This window comes from Crocuta crocuta, unplaced genomic scaffold (genome assembly GCF_008692635.1).
Source record: "Crocuta crocuta isolate KB4526 unplaced genomic scaffold, BGI_CrCroc_1.0 scaffold296, whole genome shotgun sequence".
Classification (NCBI taxonomy): domain Eukaryota; kingdom Metazoa; phylum Chordata; class Mammalia; order Carnivora; family Hyaenidae; genus Crocuta; species Crocuta crocuta.
The window spans coordinates 349,837-358,304 of record NW_027530504.1 but is presented as its reverse complement, the minus strand read 5'-3'; the positions used below and the strand labels follow the sequence as shown (position 1 = coordinate 358,304).

The following is an 8,468-nucleotide window of genomic DNA, read 5'->3' as shown; positions in this document are numbered from 1 at the left end:
CCCCAGACGGGCCGTCGCCAGCGGCCACTCCTCCTCCAGCCCTGGATTCGAGCGCCGTCCCCCCGACTGCACCTCCCCTTCCAGCAAAGCGTTTGAGCACAGCTGCTCTGGGCCTCTGGCCGCATCACGCCCTCCAGGCCAGTGACCTGATCACGGCCCTTTCACGCTGTCAGCGTCATGGCCTCACAAGCGGACTCAGGGACGACCACCGTCCTCCAGGGCCCACGCTTCCTTCGTTGCACAGGAATACTTCGGCGGGACGCGTGCCCTTCAAGCCAAAGACTACATTTCCCAGCCTCCTTCGCCCTTCAGTGTAGTCATGTGACGAGGCGTGGGCCAATGGGGGAAGAGGAGGAAGGGTTCCACTCTGCTTCCCGCGGGCTGCCGAGGGCGGGGAAGCCATCTTGGCCCATGAGGAGCAGCCCTGGCTGGAGAAGAGCAGCGCAGAAAGACCGAAGGAGCCTGGGTCCGTGATGGTTCTGGAAGGGCCGTCAGGCCCAGGCAGGTGCGCCGGCAGCCCGTGTCCCTCTGAGGGCACACGCCACCCGTCTGCCTGTGGGTGTGCCCCTACACGTGGTGCCAGGCCAGCTGCGATGCTGGGGCGCCTGGGCGGCTCAGCTGGTTCGGCACCTGACTTCATTCGGCTCAGCCCATGTGGGGCTGTCTGCTTCAGCACAGAGCCTCTGGCCCCCGCTCTCTCGAAAAGACAAAAAGGTCCTGCTGTTATAAGGCTGGGTGGGGAGAATTCCTAGGAGTGCCTTCCAGAACCCCACACCCTAATGTCCAGGGGCGGGTGAGCCTGATGGGGAGGGCCTGGTCTGCTCAGGCGAGCCCTTGAATTCAGAGAACTTTCTGTGGCTGCTGGCAGAAGCGGAGTGAGAGGGATGCCAGCAGAAAGGGCGGCTGGAGAGATCCAGATGGTAAGGCTGGGTCCACCGTAGACATGTCAAGGTGGGCACACTAACTCTTCAGGAAGGGGGCTGGAAACTGAACATAGGTTTCTCTTCCTCATTCTCCATCCCCCCCTTTTTTTGAGAGAGAGTGTGCACACAAGCAGGGGAGGGGCAGAGGGAGAGAGAGAGAATCCCACGCAGGCTCCATGCTCAGCGTGGAGCTCGTTGTGGGGCTCGATCTCATGACCATGAGATCATGACCTGAGCCGAAATCAAGAGTTGACGCTTAACCTTCTTTTTTTTTTTTTTAATATTTTTATTTATTTCTAGGAGAGAGAGAGAGAGACAGCGTGAGCAGGGGAGGGTCAGAGAGAGAGGGAGTCACAGACTGAAACAGGCTCCAGGCTCTGAGCTGGCAGTCAGCACAGAGCCCGACGCGGGGCCCGAACCCACGAACCGCGAGATCGTGACCTAAGCGAAAGTCAGACGCTTAACCGACTAAGCCACCCAGGCGCCCCGACGCTTAACCTTCTGAGCCACCCAGGCGCCCCCTTCTTCCTCATTCTTGAAGCCTCCCACTCCCCTTCACTTGTTTTTCGATAGAATCCTTCGTTCTGGAACGTGGTGTCAGTACTTACTAGTGGGACTCGGACGGGCGCCTGGAAGACATGACAAACATGGCTGAATCGTACCAGATTCTTAGCAAAACTGCCCGGACCCTGTCCGTCCCTATAAAACCCCGGGCAGGTCTGAAGCAGTAGAAGGCATCTGGAGGCACGCAGAGTTTTGAAGACATTGGCCGGCTGCCTCCTTTGCCAGGCAACCTAATAAAACGCCTTCCTCTTTATCCCCAAACTCTGTCCTCCTGTCATATTTCAGCCCCAGACGCAGAGGTTGTGACACCAAGGACTTGATGTGTGACTTCGGACTCGGAGAGGAAGCCAGAGCTGGGTGTTGCCGGCGGCTGGAGAGCCCCTGGGAAGGGACACAGCCAGCCCTGTCCGCACCACGGGTTGTGAGACCTTAGGCACAGAGCCAAGAGCCGCATTGTGCCCCCGCGTCTGCCCCCTGAACCGTGTGAGATAAGAAAGGGGCGTTGCCGGAAAGCCTCTTCCTTCCTAGTGTTTTCTTACAGCGAGAGAAAACCTCGATGACGGGCGGCTCCGCTCAGGTGCTCTGCATTCCACCCCCTTGTGAAAAGTCAGGAAAGGAAATCTGGTTCCGAATGGAGGGGGGAGGCGGGCAGGGGGAGCCCGCAGGCCCTCCCACCTGCCGTCACTTACAGCCCCGCAGGAAGGAGACCTGGTTCTCTGATGCTCCCGGACCTCCTAGCAGGTGGGAGGAAGGGCTCCCCCGGCCAGCGAGCGACTGGGCAGCTCAGCCAACGACCAGCCACTAGACCCTGAGCTTCTAGTTTACTCCAATGGGCTTTGTGTGTAGGACAGCCCCTCCCAGCGCCTCCCCTGCCTCCGTAGAAGAGCCTCCTCCTTTCTTGCGCGGACTCGCCTATGGCTCTGCCTCGGATTCGTTGTCTCCGTTGCAGCAGTTCTCTGCTGTTCCAGAAAAGGCTCGTTTTTTACTGGCAAGGTAACGGATAGTTTTATTTACTTTTTTAAAAATTTTTATAGTTTTTGTTTATTTTTGAAACAGAGAGAGACAGAGCATGAGTGGGGGAGGGGCAGAGAGAGAGGGAGACACAGAATCTGAAACAGGCTCCAGGCTCTGAGCTGTCAGCAAAGAGCCCGACGCGGGGCTCGAACCCACGAATGGTGAGATCATGACCTGAGCTGAAGTTTGACTGAGCCACCCAGGTGCCCCCGGACAGTTTTATTTTTAAGGTTATCATCTTTCTCCAGGACGTTGCTTCCCACAGCTAGCCACTCGCCCGCGTCATCAAATTTGTCCTCCATGGGATCATTCCCATTAGATTACAGACGGCCTGTAATATCATCCTTTTAAGAAACCCTCTCTAATGCCCCATTTTCATCCAATTTCCACCACGTCTCCTGCCTCTGTCCACCGCGAAACTGCTCCAAGGAGTGGGCCCCACCCGCTATCCAACCCATCGAATTCCTGCTGTATCAGTCCCAGAATACGTTCAGAACTTACCCGCCGGACTGCACTGCTAACCTTAACTCCCTCGGCTCCCTATTCTAGCTAGAATACGCTCCATTATTCGTGTTTCTGCGGCTCTCTGGTTTGACCCCCCCACCCAGTTCTTGACCTTGTCATGCACCCTCTTCTTTGCTCCCTTCATCTAAGCCACACGAGCCTTTTTTCTGTTCCTCAAACACCCCAGTATCTTCCTGCCGCAGGGCCTTTGCACTCCCGGATCTGGTTCCCTCTGCTTGGAGCTCCCTTCTCCCAGACCAAGCCGTGGCTTCCTCCTGACCATCATTCATGTCTCCGCTGAAGTGCCTTCCTTCTCAGAGGCCCTCCCCCCACCAACTAAGACAGCTCTCCGTTATTCTGCACCATGGTTTTCCATTCAGTTCCTCTCCAGTGCTGGGGGCCGGAGCTGGCGGCCAGCAAAGAATTCTGGAGACNGGCCCGCGGGGGGGGGGGGGCTCCTGGAGAAATGTCCTCCCCCCTACTTGCCTCACCTGTTTGTGTTTGTCCATGGGCTGCGGGAAACAGTCTGTAAGTTTCTGGAGATGAGGCTGTGGATACAATTGCCTTTGTCTCGTAATTTACGAAGATTTGTAAACTGATGGACACTTGTCTGCAGGACTGCGATCTCTGTTAACCATTTGTTTTCTGTCTTTTCCTTGGGCAGAGGGAGCCTGAGGAATGTCACACACTTCCCGCGGGGGGTGGGGGGGGGCTCATGTTCGCTGTGCTTTGCCCTCAGCTTGCCTTACGCCCCCTCATCAGTAGCAGTTAACAGGACCTAAGATTATCGTATTTTTATTTTTTAATGTTTAATTTTGAGAGCGAGAGAGCATGCATGAGCGGGGAGGGCCGGGGGTGGGGTGGGGTCAGAGGATCCGAGGCAGGCTCTGCGCTGACTGCAGAAAGCCCAGCGCGGGGCTTGAACCCACGAACTGTGAGATCATGACCTGAGCCAAAGTTGGAGGCTCAACCGACTGAGCCCCAGGCGCCCCTTGTTTTTACATTTTTGTGCATTTCTTAAATGTCTGGGCCCCCTGAAGTTGAACTTCAAGAGGAGGGACTCCGTTCTGTTAACTGCTGTGCGTCACCACACCTGTGCCGGGCACACAGCTCGTGTCTGACACACGATGGTCAGTTTGCCCCCCACGTCTCCCCTGGTGCCACCCGATCCCTGGTCTTCAGGACTTTTTTCTCCTGGATGCCGGTCTCTGCCTCTGGCTACAGCAGTTTGACCTGGACACTCAACTGCCCAACATCTTTTCATGGCTCCTTGGTATCTTCAGGGTGAAGTCCGACTCCTTGGCAGACTTCTCCATGGTCATCCGCTCCAGGCCTCCGTCATCTCTTCCTGCCCAGAAGCTTCCTGGCAGGTGATCTCTGTTGCTGCCCACGCCCAGGCTGGTCTCCCTCTGTGCCTTGCTCTTCCCGGAGTCTGCGCCCCCCACCCCCCAGCTGGTTTGCCGGTCACACTCCTTCCTTTAAGATTCACCTCAGATGAGACCTCTTCCCAGAAGTCCTCCCAGATCTGCTTCCCCAGCTGTTAGTGGCCTGCTGTTTGCCTGTCTGCCCGCCCAGAAGCCCAGCTCCTCAGGACTCCAGGCCCCCACAGAGGTATCGGGGATGGGGCTCACAGAGTGAGGAGCGCCTCCCAGCTGCTTGAGTCCCTCAGGTGATCTCAGCTGATCCAGATGCCTTTGACCTGCATACCGAGTCGGGAGGGACAGAGTCACTCCTTTCCCATCCCCTGACCCAAAGGTGATGAGGGAGCCTTAAGGCAAGGTCAAAGCAAGGCCAGCAACCCCTCCCTCCCCACCAGGCGGGATGGGATATGTGTGACATCCCTCAGGCTCCCGCTGCCCTAAAGCTAAGCAAAGGACCAAACAAATGGTTAACTGATAAAGATCAGGTCATGCAGGACCTAAGCCTCCTGATAATCAGTTTACAAATATCTTAGTAAACGACAAGAAAAAGGCAATCTTGTGACTAGCCTCATCTCCAGAAACCTATGACTCAGTTTCCTCAAGCCCAACCTCCCCTCCCCTCCATCCTGATGTGGGGGAACAAAGGCAAGAAGGAAATGGGGGGTAAAATGGAGTTTCCTTGTACCCCGCAGCCCATCAGCAAACACGTGAGGCAAACTCGGAGCTTTACATTCCTCCAGGAGCCCCCTGCTGTCTAAGGTTAATGCTTTACTAGAGGAAAACAGCTTTCCCATGACAATAGCAAGGTCTCTGGTATCTTAGGAATCGTCTTTAGCACATGAAAGTACTTCTGGAAATCTCCCATTTGCCTTTACCTCCGGATATATTCCATGGCATATGACCAGTCACCCATCACGCCCGGTGCAGCGCTTCCTGCCCCCGGGTCCTGTCCCCGTGCTTTAATAAAATCACCTTCGTGCACCAAAGATGTCCCAAGAATTCCTTCTTTGTTTTCGGCTCCAGACCCCCACCCCCACTCCAAAACCGCATCCCAGGGGAGAGCCTTGGTCTGGTTACTGTATTATCCGGGAAGCTGCTTACAGACCCTTTCTTTGGGGGCCCCAGGACCCCTCCCTGTCCCCCTGAAATGATTTTCTCTTCTCATGGGAAGCAGAGGAGAATAAGCAGTGATTACTATTACCTAACATTTCATTTTTAATTGTGTGTTTTTTCTTTTCTTTTTTTTTAAAAATTGTTTTTAATGTTTTATTTATTTATGAGAGACACAGAGAGAGACAGCATGAGCAGGGGAGGGTCAGAGAGAGAGGGAGACACAGAATCGGAAGCAGGATCCAGGCTCTGAGCTGTCAGCACAGAGCCCGACGTGGGGCTCGAACCCGTGAACCGTGAGGTCATGACCTGAGCCGAAGTCGGACGCCCAACCGACTGAGCCATCCAAGCGCCCCTGTGTTTTTTTTCTTGTTTATTTACTTTGAGAGAGAGAGAGTCCTAACCAGGCTCTACACTGCCAGCATGGAGCCCCATGTGGGGCTTGAACTCACAAACTTGAGATCGTGACCTTGATGAGGGAGTGTAAGGCAAGCTGAGGGCAAAGCACAGCTAGGTCCCCCCTCCCCCGCACACCCCCTACCCAGGTGGGATGTGTGTGACATTCCTCAGGCTCCTGCTAAAAGGAAAGGACAGAAAACAAATGGTTAACAGATAGAGATCACAGCCCTGCAGACAAGTGCCCATCAGTTTACAAATCTTAGTAAATTACGTAAATTACGAGACAAAGGCAATTGTATCCACAGCCCCATCTCCAGAAACCTACAGACTGTAACAGGTGAGGCAAGTACAGGGGAGGACATTTCTCCAGGAGCCCCCCCCCCCCCAGCGGTCTTAAGGTTAGTGCCTGACGAGAGGAAGCCCAGCCTTGGCCTGAGCACAGCACGGCCCCTGGCTTCTGCCGCGTCCTCTCCAGCGTGTGACAGCCCTTCCGAGGCCTCCCTTATGCCTGCACCCGCCCCATATACTCCCTCGTGCACGACCAGTCGCTCGTCACAAGCCGGGTGCGGCTCTCCCTGCCCACGGGTCCTGTGGGTGCTTGCATAAAATCATCTTTGGCCCCGAAACGTCTCCAGAATTCTTTGCTGGCCGCCAGCTCCGGCCCCCACCACTCCAAAAGCCCGTGAACCCGAGCGGAAATCTAGAGGCAGAGGCTTAACTGCCTGAGCCACCCAGGTGGCCCGCTCTCAGCTGGCACTTTTGCCTGTGTGCAGCCAGGAGCTGGGCCCCTTTGTTCAGGGCCCGGCTGTAGAGCACAGCGTGTTTCGCCAACTTTACCAGCTCTGCGATCTTGGAAGAGCCTCTCTTCTCTTCCCTGCCTCCGTTTCCTCCTCTGTAAAATGGAGGAAGAGAAGAGTCTGCCTCTCCAGGGAACACGAGGGCTGAGCAGTCAGGCTCTTGGACCGTCTGTGCCGAGCCAGGCAGCCACAGGCAAGGGGCATAAAAGGTGGGCCTGACACCCTTTGATCTGTCTGTGGTGTCAGAGGACTTTAGTGTCTTTGGTCGCGCTGTGGTTTGGAACGGGGGGTGGGGGGGGTGGGGGGTCGGAGCTGACAGCCAGGAAAGAACTGTGGAGCGGTCTTTGGTGCAAAGAGGTGATTTTATTAAAAGCACTGAGACGGACCCGAGGGCAGAAAGAGCTGCCCTGGGCTTGGGACGGGTGGCTGATTAGACACCTTCTGGTTGGGAGGGGGTTAGGGATAGCGAGGGTCCCTAAGGAATTTGGAAGCAAGATTTCCAGGACCTTGAGGGGCTCCTGCTGTTTATTACTGTTTATTACATTTATTACTGTTTAGTAAAACCTCCATCATGAGACCCTCAGATGCATATGGGGGGCCATTAAACTTGGACTATGATTGCCAACATGTATCTTGGGGGGGGGGCGGTAAGAGATTAAAGACGTTTCCAAAGGAATTTTTACATGTTAAGTAGACTTACAGGATCTTGGAGGGCTGGGCTAAGATTGCCTTTCGCCCCGAGCGAAGTGTCCTCCGGGCCAGCTGAGCTCCTGGAGGAAGGTCACTGCCGGACCCAAGGACTTGGGCTGGGAGTTGAAAGGAAACTTAAGGTTTCGTTTGTCTTTGGGTCAGGCTGGCCTGGCGCCCCGAGCACTGGGGCTTGGACCCTTGCCTGTCTCCTCAGGCTCAGCAAGGGCGTCTGGGCAGAAGCTCACAGGTCCTCGTATTTTCTGCGACCTTCCTGTTGGGCCCCCTCAGCGAGGCAGGTGGGACTGCTTCGCAGCTGAATTAGAGCACGTCAGCTTTTCGCCCTAAAACCATTTCCATGCACTTAAAAAGGGGGCTGATTCTAAGAAAAATCTCGAGTTGGTAAGAGCATGAGTGGTGCATAGACTTGGCAGATAGCTAAGGAGGGGCGTTCGAAAGCCTCCCAGACCTGACGCTCGAGGTGATTTTGAACCCTCTGTTCATTCATCTTTCCGAGGAGCGCGCTCGCCACCTGGTGGCAAGAGTGTGAAATCACAGGCTGTTTGGAGAAGTTGGGGGCGCGTTCAGGTCAGCGCAATTTTGTCACCAGACCGTGAGAAAGGGTGTTAGTTAGAAATTCCCAGGAAACCATTTTCCCCCCAGAAAAACATTTGTAACTAGTCGCAGACCGTTTGAACAATCCCAGAGAACCCTTTCGGGGGAAGAAGGGCAAGAGAAGAGTGATAGGTGTGCAGGCTCTTCACGACTACTCAGCTCTCCCCTCCTGAAACCCCGTGGGGTGACTCCCCCCTCCACCCCCTTGCTTCCCCCCACCCAGCGCCAGCTTCAGGACATGGAACCCGTGTAGTCGCAGGGGCTCCCCCCTCAGAAAGGCCCTGCCATTGGGGTTTCATGCTCCGCGGCTGCTGTCTTGAAATTCATAATTGTCTTAACCTGGAATTTGTTCTGTAAGCGAAGGCTACCAGGACCGCAGCGCAGGCCGGGGCCTTGGAGCCTGTGCTTCCTGTCCCCTCCCTGGGTCTCGGTGG

General features: G+C 55.5%; 1 long non-coding RNA gene across 1 annotated transcript; it reads left to right on the top strand.

The window, feature by feature from the left end:
* Positions 1 to 6: 6 nt before the first annotated feature.
* On the top strand, positions 7 to 5,412 carry LOC144233814 (uncharacterized). Its single transcript, XR_013335767.1, has 2 exons — positions 7 to 2,480; positions 4,289 to 5,412. It is a non-coding gene; the product is annotated as an uncharacterized LOC144233814 (long non-coding RNA).
* The last annotated feature ends 3,056 nt before the right edge of the window (positions 5,413 to 8,468 follow it).